Source organism: Anomaloglossus baeobatrachus, chromosome 5 (assembly GCF_048569485.1).
Source record: "Anomaloglossus baeobatrachus isolate aAnoBae1 chromosome 5, aAnoBae1.hap1, whole genome shotgun sequence".
Classification (NCBI taxonomy): Eukaryota; Metazoa; Chordata; class Amphibia; order Anura; family Aromobatidae; genus Anomaloglossus; species Anomaloglossus baeobatrachus.
The window spans coordinates 126,644,040-126,663,685 of record NC_134357.1 but is presented as its reverse complement, the minus strand read 5'-3'; positions in this window follow the sequence as shown (position 1 = coordinate 126,663,685).

The window sequence follows — 19,646 nt, the reverse complement described above, 5'->3', positions numbered from 1 at the left end:
GAAGAAGAGCCAGTAGTCTCGTGGTAACATCTCTTGAAAATACCGTAGCGATACCTCTACCGACACTCGTCGAGTGCAACCAGATACCGGCTAACCGGGAAGAGATTCCAACATCAGAGGCAGCTCTTCACCACCCTCACCTGAGAACTATCGCCAGCAAGATCCTACCTCTTGATCATAGTGCAAAAATCCTGATTCTGATTGGAAGGGACATCCTCCGGCTACACAAAGTATGTCAACACATCAACGGGCCACACGATGCGCCATTCGCTCAGCGGTACGACTTAGGCTGGGTGATCATAGGAAACGTCTGCGTAGGAAAAATGAAGAGTCCCGACGCGATCTCCTCCTACAAGACCTGCGATAACTACGTCGGCAACATGTACGAGCTGGTGGAACCAGAATCTGACAAGGAAATTAGACCAATCGTCTCCGCTTGCTACACTTCAGTGACATCAAAACAGAAGTTGAGACCTCATCGCTTCGAGTGCTTCACAAGTTAGTCATCTGCGGTACGAGCCGTAGCTCGTCTTATTCACATCGCTCACTGTTTCACCGACTACAAGTCTTCAACGTGCCACGGCTGGCACATGTGTGTGATTCGTCCAGTCACCGAACTCGTGCTACTTTTACCAAAGGAGGACGTTACATGAACTAACTTTGTCATTGGACACTGCCATGGCGGGGAGCGTACCTTTCCTTTCCCCTGCTGTATGGAGACACAACTGTCCGTGTCCAATTGAACCTTGAACTTTTCCTTTGGATTAAAACTTTACCGTTGGATTATTCGGTTGAAGGAAGAGTTGGCATGTTTGCGGCTTCCCCAATCAGAAGATGGGTTTGTTGAACTTGGATTCATTTTTTACATTTTTCTACTTTTACATTTTTTACGCAAGGACAATGCGTCATCAACAAGCATGGACTTGAATTCAGTGCATTACGGTTGCATTTTTTGTGTTTGTCTCTTTTCTCGTTACAGGTTTCGTGACATCGAGGGACAGGATCGACTCCTTACGTCGTAGAAGGACTTGTGAAATCATATGATTTCAGACGGGGAGTGTTGTGTCCCATGAATGGGAACAACCTGTTGTATATAATTCTTGCATTGCATATTTTTCCTCCTATCAGGAAATTCCTTATTGTTACTAGGTAGAGTAGACTGTATGAAGTTTGTCCCTATGTACCTCCCTTAGTTGGCTTCTGTATAGAATGCTCCTCCCTTCTCCTTCAGTTTAGTCTAGAGGAACCATTACTGAAGAGACATGTCTACAACCCTGTACAGATTATTCCTTTTCACCTGCCTTTACTTTGTACTTAATAAAAGATTCTAGAAGAAAACTACAGCGTTTCTCCTTGTCTTCCTACAAGTCATCGTTTGGGCTGAGTTAACACTATCTGTGGAAGCCGGTAGAGTGAGTAAAATCATACAGTTATCTAAGGGACTGATAATTAGAGCGGTTGGATTCATTGCTACCAGGAAGAGACAGAATAGGCAGCACTATGGGGGCGATATCTAACACAGGGGGACTTGTGCGATCTATATAGGGGCCATGGGCAGCACTATGGGGGCGATATCTAACACAGGGGGACTTGTGCGATCTATAGGGGCCACGGGCAGCACTATGGGGGCGATATCTAACACAGGGGGACTTGTGCGATCTATATAGGGGCCATGGGCAGCACTATGGGGGCGATATCTAACACAGGGGGACTTGTGCGATCTATATGGGCCATAGGCAGCAGCATGGGGGCGCTATCTAACACAGGGGAACGTGTGCAATCCACAGGGGACCATAGGCAGCACAGGGGAATGTATGCAATCCATAGAGGGCCATAGGCAGCACATGGGAACGTGTGCAATCCATAAGGGACCATAGGCAGCACAGCGGAATGTATGCAATCCATAGGGGGCCATAGGTAGCACAGGGGAATGTATGCAATCCATAGGCGGCCATAGGCAGCACAGGGGAACGTGTGCCATCACAAGGGGGCTATATTCATTATAAGGGGGCCATATCCAGATTAAGGGGGCTAATTTTAGGATGGGGGGCTATGAGGGACATATACCCTATATGATTTGTTAGAGGGACACTGGCATTATAAGATGGACCTCATTTAACATTAAAAAAAAAATGTTTCCTTCACCAAATTTGGAGGTGCGTCTTATAATCAGGTGCGTCATATAAAGCGAAAAATATGGTACCTAAAAACAGTATTGTATATTTTAAGAAAATTTTAATGTTAGAGTAGAGTACGGCCAAAAAAAGTCTACTTTGTCATGGTGGCAGGCTGAAAAAATCTTTTGGCCAAAACAAAAGTTGATGGCTATATATGTTATATGGTGTTAAATAGGAAGTCTTAATGTGTGATTGGTCAGAATGTCGTGCAGAAGTGAATCTTTTCCAAGAGTGGGCTGTGAGACTGTGGAAGGTTCAAGGGGTAGAGGCAGGGCTGTGGTAGAGGTGGAGCTGGGGTGGAGACAGGGGTCTCAAGGGGGTCTGAAAATTTTGCCATAATGTGGCCCTGAAAATTCTATTGGCAACCCTGTTGACACAGTCTGTCTTTTAACCCCTTAACCCACAGGCCTGAAAACACCTTTCTGATCTGGCCATTTTTTACAATTCTAGCCAATGTCAGTTTGACAGGTTAAGACTCTAGAACGCCTCAATGGATACCGATGATTCTGACACTGTTTTTTTGTGACATATTGTACTTTATGATAGTTGTAAATTTAGGCCAATATTTTTTGCATTTATTCGTGAAAAGATATAAATTTGTCACAAAATTCTAAATTTTCAAACTTTGAAATTTTATGCCCATAAATACAAGTTATGGCACACAAAATAGTTACTAAATAACATTTCCCACATGTCAACTTTTCATTAGCGCAATTTTTGAAACATATCTTTTTTCCTTAGGAAGTTAGAAAGGTTGATCAGCAATTTCTTATTTTTTCCAACGAAATTTACAAACCATTTTTTTAGGGACCACATCACATTTGATGTGACTTAGACTGACCTAGGTGATAGAAAATACTCAAAAGTGACACCATTCTACTCCACACCTTACACTGTTCAAAACCACATCCAGTTTATTAACCCTTTAGGTGCTTCATAGGATCCAAAGCAATGTGGAAGAAAAAAATGGAAATGTTACTTTTTTACACAAAAATCTTACTTTAGCCATAAAATTTTGCATTTTCACAAGGGTATCAGGAAAAGATGCACCATAAAATTTATTGTGTAATTTCTCCTCTGTTCGCTGATACCTCGTATGTAGTGGAAATCTATTGTTTTGTGGCACAGCATGGCTCGGAGGGAAAGGAGTACCATTTGAATGTTTGAAAGCAAAATTAACCGGAATCATTTGCGGAGGCCATGCCACATTTGTAGACCCCCTAAGGTGCCTAAACAGTAGAGCTCCCCCACAAGTGACCCCATTTTGGATACCAGACCCCTGAAGGAATTTATCTAGATGTCTGGTGAGCACCTTGAACCACTGGGGTTGTTACAGAAGTTTATAGCGTTGAGCCATGAAAATAAAAAAATAAATTTTTACCACAAAATTGTTACTTAAACCAGATAGCTTTTTTTCACGAGGGTATAAGGAAAAAATGCATCATAAAATTTATCATGCAATTTCTCTTGAGTACGCTGATACCTCATATGTGGTGGAAATCTATTGTTTGGGGCACAGCAGGGCTTGGAAGGAAAGGAGTGCCATTTGAATGTTAGAAAGCAAATTTAGCTGGAATCATTAGCGGACGCCATGTTGCATTTGGAGACTCCCTGAGGGGCCTAAACAGTGGAGCTCCCACTTAAATGACCCAATTTGGGAAATTAGACCCCTCAAGAAAATTATTTAGATGTTTGGTGAGCACTTTGAACCCGTGGGGCTTCACAGAAATTTATAACGTTGAGCTGTGAAAATCAAAAAAATACATTTTTACCAAAAAATTGTTACTTGAACCAGATAGTTTTTTTTTCCCCACAAGGGTATCAGGAAAAAAATGCAGCATAGAATGTATTTTTCAATTTCTCCTGAGTATGCCAATACCTTATATGTGGTGGAAATCAACTGTCTCAGCGCACTGCAGGGCTTGAAACTGAAGGAGCGCCTTTTGACTGCAAAATTGGCTGGAATCATTAGCGGACATCATGTTGCGTTTGTAGAGCCCATGATGCGCCTAAACAGTGGAGTTCCCGCACAAGTGACCCAATTTTAGAAACTAGACCCCTCAAGGAAATTATTAGGATGGTTATGAGCACCTGGAACAGCTGGGGGCTTCACAGCATTTTATAATGTAGAGCCGTGAAAATGAAGAAAAAAAAAAAAAAAACTTAAAAATGTTGTGTTAATGCCAATTTTTTTCAAATTCACTAGGGTAACTTGAGATAATGAACACATCAATTTATTGTGCAATTGCTCCTGAGTAAGCCAGTACCCCATATATGGTAAAAAACTATTTTTGATGGGCAGTACAAAGTGAAGAAGGGAAGGAGCGCCATATTGGAGTGCAGATTTAGCTTGAATGATGTAGGGGTGCTATGTCACATTGGCAGAGCCCCTGAGGTGCCAGAACAGCAGAAATCTTCTGCACAAGTAACCCGACTTTACAAACTGCACCCCTCAATGAATTCATCCAGGAGTGCAGTGAGCATATTGACACTACAGGTGTGTCATAAAATGTTATACTATTGGGCGGTGAACAAAAAATAATTACATATTTACCATTAAAATGTTGTTTTAGCCCCAGATTTCCAATTTTCACAAGGAAAATAGGTTAAAAAAAAGGCCCCATAATGTGTTACACAATTTCTCTTGAACATGGCAATACCACATATGTGACTGTACAGTACTGTTTGGCTGCACCACTGGGCTCAAGAGGGAAGGAGCACCATTTCATTTTTGGAGCATAGATTTTCCTAGAATAGTAGTTTGTGGACTCTATTTTCAGAGCTTAAGTGGTAGAACAGCAGAAACTCCCTCAAGTGACCACTTTTTGGAAATTACATACATCTGGTAATTCACCTACAGCTATAATGATCATATTGTCCATGTAAAACACACATACTCAAACCCAGTGATTGTTGTAGATTGAAATCTTGAAAATTGCAAATAAGCCCTTATCATGCCAAGTACATTGTAGTGCCCATACATTGTGCCCAGCTAGTGCTACTGGAAATACATATCCAGCACATTAAATAGGCTCTCCTCACTACAACAGTGCCAAACATGTGGGCGTTAACTGTGGTTTAGATACATTGTGGTGCTCAGAAGGGAAGGGAGATTTGGATTTAGGAGTGCGGATTTACCTGGATTTCTTTCTTGGGGGGGAGCCATAGTACTTTTCTAGAGCCTTTGTGCTACCAGTAATGTGGACGCTTCCTGCATATTCATTAAAAGATGATAGACCTGAGTGAGGACTTGTGTTTTTGTAGGTTGAGTTGAATGCTATTTTGTAGCAATTTGGGTACAGAACATTTTAGATCAGTTTACATTTATCCTGTGCTCTATGCTGAGCACCTACATCAGGATTTTCATCTGCATCTCCTAAGTACATGATTCAGATGAATTCCCCAACTGATCAATTCACTATAAAGAATTAAGAAAAAGTTACTCTGGACTTTATTTGGCCTTTGTTCAGCAGTGTTCATCTTTTCAAAGCGTAAAACTGTTATTGACCACACTTTTGTGCACTTCTAAGAAGATGCATAAAAAGATGTACATCACTGGATTACTAGCAAGATGGGAGTTCAAGGTGACTCCTTTTGCTTTATTACAGTGACTTTTCCATTGGCAATTTTGCCTGAATTACATTTTTCAGAGATTTATATGTAATACCCAGTGGAAGCACTCAGCGTAGAGTGCAGGATAAATGGGAGCTGGGCCTTACAGCGATCTTTGAAAGGCAGAATAAACAAATCAACAGAAGGTGAAGAATTGGCTTTATAACTTTTTTTATGCCATTTACCTTGCTGCATAAGTGATAAGTAGAGATGAGCAATGCTGCAAAGGATCGGATCGCTTCAGGATCAGCGAGCCCGTCTGAGATCGCCAATCCGATTGTCAATTCTAGCCAATCTGATCGTCGATCCTAGCCAAATCCATTAAATTCAATGGGAGACAAAAGTTATGTGTTGTAAAATCATGTAGGGGGGAGTGTAAAAGAAAGAAAATAAAAAAGGATAAAGCAGTGTAGACTTACTTAGCCTCCCAGCAGCTGCAGCACTACTTCTGGGTCTGACAATTATATCTAATGCATATTCACTTCTTTCTCCGCCCACCGGCGGCTTTGTTGGCTGCTGTCAGACCACGCCCCCAAACAGCGTCTGTGATTGATTGCAATCACAGACACTGTGTGCGGGTCTCTATCGTGGTATAAAATGAATAAATAAAACAATTGGGGTAGGGTCCACCATCTATCAATACTAGCACAGATACCGATCCTGCCAAAGATTGTACAATTTTAACATTTTCCGATCTTTGCTGATCAGGAGCGCTCATCTTTAGTGATAAGGCAACTTTATTCCTTTGTTTGATTACATTGATAACAGATTTATATAGGTTTTTTAGGTTTGGCTATGATCACACTAAAATACGCTTTTTACAACAGAAATGTTTTTTGCATCAAAGAATTTTGAAGGCTACAGGTATTTTATTTTTCCTTGAGTGCTTGTTTTCTGCGGGATGAGTTGGAGTTTTCACTGGTACCCTTTTGAGCCACATAATATTTTTTATTTCTTTCTATTCTGCATTTTGTGAGGCAGAATCCAGAAAAAAACAGCAATTCAGGAATACTTCTTTTTTGCACCATTCACCGTGTCATAAAAGTGATAAGATAGCTTTATTTTTCTTGTCAGTAAGATTACAGCGATACCACACAAATATTTATTTTTCTGTTTAGCCGCTTTTACACCACAAAAACAATTAGATAGAAAAAAAAGCAATTGTTTTTGCATTGCTGTATTCTGAGAGCTATAGCTTTTTTGTTTTTCTCTGATGGAGTTGTATAGCAGTTTGTTTTTTGAGGGATATTTTCATCTATACCATTTTTTTTTGCATATGAAATTTTGATCTTGTTTTAGTCACTTTTCTGTCAGCTGTATAATGAAAAGACATAGGTTTTGCTAAATTTTTTTGTTTACGGTGTTCACTGAAGGGGTTAACTATGGTGACGGTTTTATACATTGAGTAGTTCCAGACATGGCGATACCAAATGTGTGTAATTTTTTTTGTATATTTTTGTTTTTACATAAATATACGCATTTATTTGTATAATCTAATTTTATTTTTTATGATTTTTCTACATTTATTTTTACAATTTTTTAAAACTTTTTTTTAATTTTTTTACTTGGTCCTTATATGAGACATTAACTTTTGTTTTTACTAGTCTGATCGCTGGTATAATGTATTGCAATACACCTGTATTTCAATACATTATACCTAGCAGTGAGACACTCTCAGGAGCCTTTTAAACTATGCTCCTGGTATATTCTAACAGGCTTGCCATAGCTGGTTTCACAACCTCGGGTTGCCATGGCAAAGGTCAGGCCCTTGATATGATGTTACGGGGACACTGAGGGAATGGGAGAGGAAGCTTCTATCTGCTCCTAGCCTCCTAAATGTTGCTATCAAAATAATTTGTGGCATTTAGGGGGTTAAACAGCTTGGGGCAATGCAGGCTGTGAAGTCCTGGTCTCAGCTGTCACGTAATTCGAGCTTCCAGCGTCGATCGCTCGAGCACAGCTTATGTGCCCTGCGCGATCGCCATGAAGTATCTGTAGCGCACCTGAGGTTTCAGTCGCCACAGGGTACTGCACCTCAGCTGAGGTGCAGTATTCATCCCGGGTACGGAAGAGGTCATTGCCGGTAACCACCACAATCCACACAACACACAGCCAACTTGTAGGTGAGCTGGATAATTAAGTGGGTGGGTAGACCGAGCATCAGAGAGAGATGGAAGGAGTGAGTCAGCAGTTTCTCAGCAGACAGTCAGAGGAGGGAGAAAGAAGCAGAGCTGCAGGAAAGAGGTCCTGGGGATGGGAGGCAGGAGGAATTTGTCCCAGGACCAGGAGTGAGTACAGAAGGGAGAGTAAGGCGACACACACACTGAGACAGAACAGTGACAGACAGGAAACAAGTGAGACGTGGAAAAAACATGGTCACTGAGGGGAGAGCTGCACCATAGCTTCCTCAGGACCGAGCGCAGAGAACAGTGTGCGGAGCCCTAGGCTGGTGGGCACTTCACGTCTCGCCAGCAGAATCCACCGGGCAGAGGATTTTAAGTCTTCTGGCCCACAAAAAGCACTTGGGGCAAAGCAGCATATAGAGCCAGGAGTCATGACAAAAGAGCGGCACCATTAACGGACTCGCGCTGCCTGCTATACGGGACAGAATAGAGCCCATCTAAGGACTCGGGTCCCAACGTAGCTTCAAACCGCAGGGACTCACACAATGCAGTGCAAGGAGGAAGGACTCACAGAGAAAAACACCGGTTCTGACCTCCGAACTATCCGGGATCAGCTGGAGCCCATGACAGCAGAGTCTGGCATCCCAAGGGCAGCAACATCTCAGTGACTAAAGAACTTTAACTGCAAACCCTGTGTCATCCAATCCTTCCCGCGCCCTGTGGACTATTACTTCTAACCTCCCTGTGGGCCTGAGCTCTGCCTGTGGAGAGCTATACCAACCCAGCTACACTACCATCTGCCCTCAGGGAAAGCCTCTTGCAGCAGCGGCTTCTACTTTAGCTGTACACCACAGGTGGCGTCACGAATAACCATTTTCCCCATCATCATCCCCCCATTTATTGACACCGCCGGGGTCACGGAACCGGGCCTAGCCGCTGTGAAACCCCATAAGTTTATGAAAGCCAGAAACACTGGAGAGAGCTGGTAGGTTACAAACTGATGGAGACCGAGGGGAGCGATGGGGATAAAAGGTGAAGATGGCGGCAGATGAGTATATGAGTAGGGTCAGGGAACTTAAAGCCACTACTGCAGCAGTAAAAAAAAAAACCCCGCTAGTGCTTTAAGGCAGAAAGACACAGAAATAAGTAACAACTGAAGCCAGCTGCAGTAAAGGTCTGGCAATGCATTGGTGATGTCCATGGTTCCAGACTTCAAGCAGTCATTGTCTGCAAAGAATTTTGTGCAAAGAATTAAAAATTAACTTTTTCTTTATGGTAAAGTTAATTTTTCATATTTCTTTTGAAATATTGGCAGACAGAAAACAAAGTTCAAAGCCTTGGTCACGGTCCAAATATTTCTAGATCTACAGTATATAAAAATGTAAGTACACCCCCTACACATAAAAAAAAAACCACCACATGCTCACCTAGCTCCCTTTCCCTCAGTGCTCTGCCCCAGTGTTTGGTGTATTGACATTCCACACAGCACACAAGATGATGTGATATCATAGCATCTACTGTGGCTCACGCTAATTGGTGGAAGATGTACTGTTTTCACCAATGTGACATTTTCTCTGTTCTTTCACATCCTGGGTGGGGCTATTTCTTTTCTCCTGATACTAGCCTTCTCTGCTGGCTATATTTGGATGGCGGGCAGCAGCAGAGGAGGGCATGTCGTGGCCACCTATCCACTAGTTTCAGCCCTTTTTCAGTCCACAGGCCAGACTGGCACAGCCAGAGGGCCAGATGTGACCCACGGGCAGCACTCTGCCCAGCCCTGCCATAATGGCTCCTGCACAGGCTATAATAACCCTAGCTGCAACACTAGAAAGCCATAACTCAGATGTGTCTGCTTAAAAAGAAATCTAGTTGTTCCTTGTTTCTCCTGAGAAACCAGGAGGGAGGTTGCAAATCATTATAAACTAAAATAAAAAAGCATGCAGATAGGCAGGCATCCAAGGGAACAAAACATAAAACATCTGCACAAGTGAAAGGTGAAATTGCAAATGCAAGCTAGGGAAGCCTCCTACAACCTAACATCAAGCCGGAAAAAGGTGTTTGTTAGATAAATGAGAAAACATAGCGCAAATACCCCTCTGGTCTCTTTATAAAAGGCAAAATCCTAGCAGTGGGGCTGTAACTCCTTAGCAGAATCCATACAGGAATATAGTCAGCACAGAAGGCTAATATCAAGGTGGAATAAATAGCCCCACCTAGCATGTGATGGGACAGAGGAAATAAGAAAGTGAGAACAACTGGTAACTGCAAACCATATAGAGAGAAGCAAAGATCATATAAGATATAGATATATCGTATAAGATCATCAGTATTTGAACAGTGACTGACCAAGCTGTGGATCAGCAGTGAAGATAACTGAACAACAAACCACAGGGTCATTGGATCGAATCCTGAATTAAAGGCGTGAACCCTGCATGATTGTAAATAATGTGATATGGGAGTTTTGATGTACAGTAAGACTATATGTAATATGTTTTTCTTAATATTGCACAACAGTATTATATACGATTTCCAGACTATAGGGTAAGAAGTAGTTAAGTCTTGAGACTAGCACACAATGAGAGGGGTTAGTTTATATGGAAAGAGATGGTTTCCTTCAAGAACTCAGTGTGTGAAAAAACAGATCTATAGTCTCAAGATTGCCAAGGCTGCATGCAGTGGGTGACCTGTGGCAAGAGAAGGAGAATGGAGACTGGTGCTGAAATAGCATGATCCTGAAGTGTTTACAGAGACACAGAGCTCAAGACTTTGTTAAGTCTAGAGACCTACTTTCCAACAGAGTGGCCCCAGACAAAAGAGTCCATAGGACAGAACTCTAGCAGCAAGACCTCAAAAACAGACCGAGACCGACTAGTGCGTGAACTGAGTTGACTTTCCAGGACGGAGTGTCCCTAAGCATCTGAAGGCTAAAGGTTCGACTCTGGCCATATCAGCAAACCACTGGACCCCCTCAGATATTAAGAGAATAGACGTTGAGCCGCAGAAAGGAAAATCCATGGTCAAAGATTAAACTGTGATGTTAGGCTCTGTTGATCTAACCATTAAACTATTAAAAACAGGAACAACCTACAGTAGATGGAACTGTGTCTGAATATGCAATGTATAACGGAAACATGCTGTAAATTGTTTGCTCTCTATCTCATCTATAAAGTATGAATAAACTACTAAGTAAAGTTGTATTATTTGTATTATTTGAACTAATCCATTTGTCTCCTAATTGAAACATGTCATCATTCAGCTAATGCCATCAGCAATAAACGGACCATACTATACAAGTCTCCACACCCAGCCAGGACTGTGCTTCTCAGGTATCAAGACATCAGGAAGAAACACATCACCTACGACTACCGCTCCACATGACTCTTCACTTGGCTTAGTTGGCAGAATAGTGCCTTGCTGTCAGAAGATCAAAATGTTGCAGGAAAGATGCACATTACTTTGGAGCTCTCAACCAATGTGTGACTAAAGATGGCTTTGATCATAGACTCTATGATGGCTCACGATGGTGCAGCTCCAAACAAAATCTTGCCCATTGTGGGCATTGGATAAATTGTAGGGCGCGAAGATCTGACCAGCCCTCAAGAGGTTACACCTAAGATGGAGTACCATGCCTGGAAATACCAGCCCATGAAACAGAATGTCCTCCCCGTTGGAGAAAGAGGAAAGAGAGGATCCGCCTATTTTAGAGAGAAAGCAAGGAATGAGCTGAGAACTATAGGGAATGGGATGGTCAGCCTGAAGAAACCCCACCCTGTTCAAGGCAGAGCTGTGCAACCAGCCACTGAGGGGTACGTGGGATGGTGCAATTTTGTGAGTGGAAGTCGAAGAGGAAGGAGAGCGATCAGGCGCAATACAGGGACATATATTACATAGAAGCATTATATGTGGTTGTCAGACTATAGGGTATTAAGTAAAGTGTTGGGACTAGCCAACAATGGGAGGGGTTAGTTCATAGGGAAAGGAGACCAGGTTGTAAATAGCATGACTCTTAGGAATTGTAAGAACAGGAACAACCCAAATGGAGCTGAAAGTTTGTCTGAATATGCTCTGTATAACCGAAACATGCTGAAAGTTGTATTCTCATGTATAAAGTTGAGAATGAAGAACTACTAAGTAAACTTTTATTGCCTGAACTGATCTGGTGGTTTTCTTATGAAACAAGTCGTCATCCGGTCCAGGCCAGCTATTGGAACATGTGGCCTGCATGGGCATATGGCTGACACTACATAAGGACTGTGTGCTTTTCATGTAGCATGATGGGGCATCAGAAATAAACACCTCATCCACGATTACTGCCCCCCACAACTCTACACTACAACCAGTGGGCTGGCATCTATCTCCAACTCTGAAGCAGGTGCTGCATCAATTTTTTTTGTAGATAGAGTGTGGTAACTTTTATTAATAAATGGGTTCTTCGAGTAATATTATAAAATAAATAAACAAAATTAATAACACACATTTAAATGTTAAAATGTTTTCTAAATTCCTTTATTTAAAAAAAGGAATACTTTAGTGCACTCTGTCAGGGTTTTAGGGTTGGCAACTGCCATAAATCATTGTTCACCCATCCTAGATTTCAAAGGAAATGAAATAAGACGGACTGTGGGAAAAACATCTGCTTGAGACATACGTCAGGGCATAGCAGCGTCCTGTTGGACATAATGAACTCACATTTTCTGTTCAGTCAACCTGACAGGACACTGAGCTGTAGTGGACTGAAGGAGAAGATATCACCTTTCCATAAATGACCGAGAATAAACATCCATGTCAATCAACCTGAATATTTTAGTGTAGTGCAGGGAATTCATCTCTCTTGCTCTTCATGCAGCCCATCCTAGTATGGCTGCACACTGCTAGATAGAAGTTGCCATCTGACAGGGTGCACTAGATAAAGCTGTTTTTTTGCTAAATATGAGTATGCTCACGCGAGCGTATAAATCGGACGAGTGCAATACGAGAAAATCTCACATTGCACTCGGCCCCATATTAGACAATGATGCAGCTCAGATCAACAATTTTTTTTTAGCCCTAAATGGACTGAGGAAAAAAATCGCAGCATGCTGCAATAGTCTGCGAGAGCTGTATCACTCGCACCCATTAAAGTGTATGGGTGCGAGAGAAACATCGGAATGCACTCAGATGTTATCCCAGTGCAGTGCGATATACGCACAGGATGACAATGGAGGAGATGGGGGATTAACCCCTCCCTCTCCTCCACAGCGCCCATCCTCAGCTTCGCAGCTGTGACCTGATCGCAAGATCCGGCCTGAGCCGGGGGTCATTAGCATATCGCATACGTTGCTCTTGCATCGGATGCCATACGCTAATGTGTCTGCAGCCTAAAAGGTATTTTGAAATGTGTTTAGTATTTTAAAGTATTTTATTTATTCGTCACATTTCTTAGAGAACCCCTTTAAACAATGCTGCTGGCAAAGCATATGTAAAATACTTTTGTTGCGGGCAGGGGGACAGACTGCGGCTAGGAGTGGGGGCTGCTCGAGACGCTCTGATTCGTGGTCGCTGCGATGGCTCGAGGGGTAGCTGGACACGGGCCTGATCACCTGTCTGTCGCCCGCAAGTGAAAAAGGGGATTTATATATGCAGGGGAGGTTTGTCAGTGACGCCACCTGTAGTGTGCGGTGATTGTTGGTGATACCGCCGCTGCCGCTGGAGGTGGTGCACGGGACTGATGGAGTGGGGCAGCTGGATGTTATCCCCTCCACGAGTAGGGGAGGTGTTGTCCTGGGGCCCTAATACAGGTGGGATGGTGCTGCGGATCGCAATCTGCAGGGTTGGACCGGGTGGTGTTGGTGTACTCACAGTTCTAAAATAACTTGACACAGAGTCCAGATGGTAAACCAAACCGGAGGGGTGTGCTCGAGTCACACACCCAGGTACAGCAGAACAGGGGCCCTTCCTCCTGCACTTTAGGTTTGTGTCCTTGATTTTGACTACTACGCTTGGAACGGGGAAGTCCACTCCCGGTGTGTTTGTCCATGGGAGCTGTGGCCCGTGAGAACTGACCCGTGGGATCTTAGCAGGCAATTGCGGAGTCCTATCCCCCTTGTTGGGCTTCTGTCTTGCTCTATCTGGGCCTCCTGTGGGACGAGACCTGAAATCTTGTCCCTGGCTGGTCAATTGGTGTGGTGTTTGAAACTGTTCCTCGCCCTAGGGTCCAGGTACCCTGTCTGTGCATGACCTCTGGACCGTCTCCCCGCTGTCGGTACCGGCAGGCTACGACCCTGCCCCGGTCCACTTAAAGTCTCAGCGATCGGATCTCCGTCGCCTGTGGCCCTGTCTACTGACCGCCACCTAGTCAGTTGTCCAGTCCTCTGGTAGCCCAGGAGCTCCAACTCCTGACACCCGTCACTTTCCACTCTCTCAACTGTCTGTCTCACTGACTGAAACTGGCCCCTCCCATAACACCACAGAACCCCTAGGTGGGCGTCACCATCCACTTGGCCCCGCCCACTAGTATGTTCCTATTGTAATGGTGGGGTGACTAATGTTTTGATGGCAGGTGTTGTGTACCTAGATGGGGGTTGTGATGGAGGTTTGAGGAGGAGGGAATCCTGCACCTAGAAGAGGGGTGCAGTCATCTGTGACACCCTGATTTTGTCAGGACGTCACACTCCCCCTTGGTAGAACACAGCATGACCTCGGGCACCGGCATTTATTAAACTACTTCTGAAAAAGGTAAAAGCATATAACATAAAACATTATATATATATATATATATATATATATATATTTCATCCCCTGACAGGGAGGCAAATCACTTAAACGTTGAAAAACAGTTCTATTCCACCAGTCCATCCCAAAGAGTCCCAGTGTTCCAGAAACCTCTGGCCTGGAGTTTAGCCACTGGTTTCAGTAGTGACTAAGCCTCAGCCTACTCCACCGCAGGCCCTTCCTCCAACCAGTCCTCTTCAATGGGTGTCACAGTCCTGGCGGGCAGAGTAATAAGAAGGCAAATGAGGGATATTTACAAGAACCCAAGAAAGTTTTTGGGTGGCCTCTGCCAGTCCTGAGGCCATGGTCCATAAAAGCAAACAAGGAAAAGTAGGGGTTAAACAGGGAAAAGGAGGTAACCGGGTTCCGCTACCAATTTACTCCTTATCTTCATTTTGGTGAATCAGGTGAGGTACAGGGTTAATTGGCATTTTGATATTAGCAATTAATCAACATTTACAGTTTGTATATATACATACAGTACTATATACAAGTACATATGGGCATCACTCACTCCCTGAATCTAAGTGGTGGCTTACCTAGGTTAGGGCATGTAGACCTCCTCAGCCCTAAGTTATCTCCTAGGCCCTGTGGTATTGTACTATCTACGGGTTCCTCCCTCCCTGTGATGGGTACTGTAGGTGGTAACCTACGGGTGCGTGGCATTGGTACAGGTGCGACTCTAGGTGTGTGTACTGGGGCAATATCAGCAGGCCTCTCTGATTCTGGCTCTGCCACGGGTTGTGGGAATGTTAGAACGGGAACAAATACTTCTCCTTTTTGCATAGGCCAATCTGCTGGAAAGTCACCTAGGATGGTGTGGATCACCTTCTTCTTTTTCTCAACACCCAGGGCTGGAGTGGGAAATTCTTCTTCAGACGTTCCGGGCACTTTTTCAAGTGGTCCATGGAGACTATAGCCATAGTTCTCCCTTGGTCTTTGCTAATAAGACAGGTCTTCTGATTATCAAAGTCAGAGGGTTGTATGACATAGGGAATCTTTTCCCACTGGTCGTCCAATTTATGCAGCTTCCTTTTTCTCTTTAGCACCACTACCCCTGGTGAAAAGGGGGCAGCTTTTGCCTGTTTGTTGAAGTGTTGTTCTTGCTTTTCTCTGCTTTGGTTCAGGTTTCTTTCCACAAACTCCTGGATTTGCTTGTACTGCACCTGACATTTGGAGTCCCAGTCAGTGGTTGGGGAGATGGTTTCGGATACTTCATTGTCCATGTCCAAGTCCACCGGTAATCTTTTAGGCCTCGCCCTCATACGATAAGCAGGCATACACTTAGTGTAACTGATGGGAATGTTGTTATACATATCTACGAGATCAGGCAATCTTTCAGGCCACTGGTCCGTTCCTCAAGGGGTAGAGTCTTAAGCAGGTTGATGACTACATGGTTCATCTTCTCACACATTCCATTGGTTTGGGCATGGTAAGGGGTAGTGTGTATCTTCCTGCATCCGTACAGGCTGCAAAACTCCTTGAAGACTTCTGCTTCGAAGGCAGGGCCTTGTTCTGTGAGGAATCTCTCTGGGTAGCCATGAGGTCTGCAGAAGTGTGCTTGGAAGACCTTCGCTGCAGTATAGGCTGTTAGATCTTTGACGGGTACCACAACCATAAATCTTGAGTAGTGGTTTACTATCGTGAGCGCATACGTGTCTCCGCTATTGCATGGTGTGAGTTTGACATGATCTAGAGCAATGTGTTCAAATGGCTAGCGGGTGATGATCGACTGTTATGGGGCTCTTTGGCTGTTGCCATCCTTTCTTCTTAGCACACAGGGACCACAATCCCTGCACCATGCTTTAATGGATTCTCTCATCCCAACCCAGTAAAAGCGCTCTCTCATTAGCATTTCCAGCTTCTTCCAGTCGAAGTGTCCAGCTCCATCATGATAGGCTTCCAGGACCACTGGCACGTATGCTTGAGGTATAGCTATCTGGCAGACCCTCTCATGCGTCTTGGGATTGATCTCTGCACAACTTGCCTAGCTGCAGATACAACCGGCTCCTCTTTTTCCACAGCCTCTGTGCTTCTGCCAGGGCAGTGGGCTCCAACCTGGAATCAGCTTGAGAAATCAGTGTCTTGATCAATCTGACTGCAGGATCTCTATCTTGCGCTTCTTGCCAACCGTGATTAGGTAATGGGTTGAATGCTGCCTCCTGCTGACCGCTGTAGGGTTTGGTGTTCTCCAAACTGTCAGGTTGGTGGAATGCGGGTAGTTCAATCTCTTTGAACTCGGCCTCATCTAACCCATCATGAGGCAGGTGTGTTATTCTAGACAACGCATCAGCATTGGTGTTCTTACGCCCGGTTCCGCACTTTATGGTGAATTCATAATTCGCCATTCGGGCTACCCAGCATTGTTCTAGGGCTACAAGCTTTGGTGAACTTGCAGTGAACTTTGCAGAAGTCAGGGAATGCTTAAATCTCTCTGTTATAGCCCAGACGAGCGCTAGGAACTCCAACTTGAAAGAACTATAATTCTCGGGGTTCCTTTCTGTTGGACGGAGCTTCCTACTTGCGTAAGCTATCAACTTCTCCTTGCCATTCTGCATTTGGGATAGGACTGCTCCCAGTCCCACATTGCTGGCATCCGTATACAGTATAAACGGGAGACCGTAGTCGGGGTAGGCCAGGATCTCTTCTCCGGTCAGGGCTGACTTCATCTGTCGGAAGGAACTTTCTTGCTCCTCACCCCATGTGAATGGAGGACCAGAAGTCTTGCCATGCTTGGTTTGTCCGACGAGGAGATCTTGCATAGGAGCTGCCATCTTGATATAGCCCTTGATGAAGCGGTGGTAATAGCCCATCAGGCCCAAGAACTGTCGTACCTCCTTGATGGTAGTGGGTCTTGGCCAGTTCTGGATAGCTGTTATCTTCTCCGGATCCGGAGCCACACCTTCTGCACTAACACATGTCCGATGTATTGGACTTGAGGCTTCAGCAAGTGGCATTTGGATGGTTTTAACTTCATCCCGTACTTGGAGAGGGCTTTGAAGACTTCTGCAAGATGTTCCAGATGATCTTCATACGTTTTAGAATAGACAATGACATCATCTAGGTATAGCAGTACCGTATCGAAGTTGTGGTGTCCTAAGCAGCATTCCATCAGTCTCTGGAAGGTTCCTGGTGCATTGCACAACCCAAACGACATGCTGTTGAACTCGCAGAGACCCATCGAGTCTTTCTCAGCAATGGACACTTGCCAATAGCCACTAGTGAGATCAAGGGTAGAAAAGTAATTTCCAGTTCTCAATGCAGCTAACGATTCCTCAATACAGGGGAGTTGATACGCATCCGTGTGGGTGATCTGATTAATTTTTCGGTAGTCCACACACATTCTCATGGTGCCGTCCTTCTTCTTTACCAGGACCAATGGAGCTGCCCAGGGGCTACAACTGTCATGGATAACCCCTGCTTCCTTCATGTTCCTCAACATGTCCTTGGCACACTGGTAATGTGCAGGCGGTATTGGCTTATAACTCTCTTTGATGTGTGCATGTGCACCTGTGGGAATGTAGTGTTGGACCCCTTTTATTCTCCCGAAGTCTAGCTGGTGTTTACTAAAGACTTGCTCATTATCTTGCATTACCCTGTAGACCTCCTTCTTGTGATGTGAAGGTGTGGAGTCAGTGCCTACATGTAATTCTTGACACGACTCCTCTGACTGACTTGGTGAGCTGTCACTGACTGATTGGGGTGCAGTGTTGGTGGATGCTGCTGCTTGGATGGCATGTGTATCTACTGTGAACAGCTTGGCAATAGTGGCATATCTGGGTAGCTTAACCTCTTCCTCTCCGCAATTCATCACTCTCACGGGCACTCTCCCCTTCCGGACATCAATCACTCCTCTGGCTGTCAAAACTGTGGGCCAGTGTTCTGAAGGCAGGAGATCCACCACTGCCTGATAATCTTGTCCACAGGAACCTACTGCTGCCCTACACCAAATCATCATCTCACTTCGCGGAGGCACTACAAGGGGAGCTACATCCATCACTCGCACACCACCAATCTCTCCACCAGACAGATTCACCTGTTGCCGCTGCAGGAGGGCGCGGATCTCACGTTGAAGGAATCTCTGCTGCCCCACTCCTGCCGTGGCAGACAGCAGCTGGACTAAATACAATACTTCTCCCATACAATTTTCAATAACATTGGTTCCTAGGACCATCTTTGGATTACGATCACTAACGTCATTCTGCACCACTATAAAGGCCGCTTTACATGCTGCGATATTGTGACCGATATCGCTAGCGTGCATATCCGCCCCCATCGGTTGTGCGACATGAGCAAGTCGCTGCCCGTGGCGCACAACATCGCGCGGACCCGTCACACTGCTTACCTGCCCTGCGACGTCGCTGTGACCGGCGAACCGCCTCCTTTCTAAGGGGGCGGTTCATTTAGTGTCACAGCAACGTCACAGCAGCGTCACTGAGCCGCCGCCCAATAGAAGCGGAGAGGCGGAGATGAGCGGGACGTAACATCCCGCCCACCTCCTTCTTTCTGCATTGCGGGCGGCCGCAGGTAAGGTGAGGTTCCTCGTTCCTGCGGCGTCACACATAGCGAACTACTTCGTACACCGATCAACAGCAATATTTGAGAATAGGGGGGCATGTCACCGATGAGCGATTTTGACCGTTTTTGCGACGATTCAAAATCGCTCATAGGTGTCACACGCAAAGACATTGCTAATGTGGCCAGATGTGCGTCACAAATTCCGTGACCCCAACGAGATCACTTGAGCGATGTTGCAGCGTGTAAAGCGGCCTTAAGTCCTTGATGCTCTAACTCCACTCGCCCCACCTTAAGAGTGACTTCTTTAAACCCCACTTGGGAGTCCATTGGCTGCAATAATGGTAAGGCTAGAATCTAGTGAGGTAAGGTCATCATCAGACCAGTAACGCTTATACAGCACATAGGGTATAATCGTTATCTGCAAGCAGGTATCCAGGAGTGCAAACATTGGAATCCCTTCTATGGT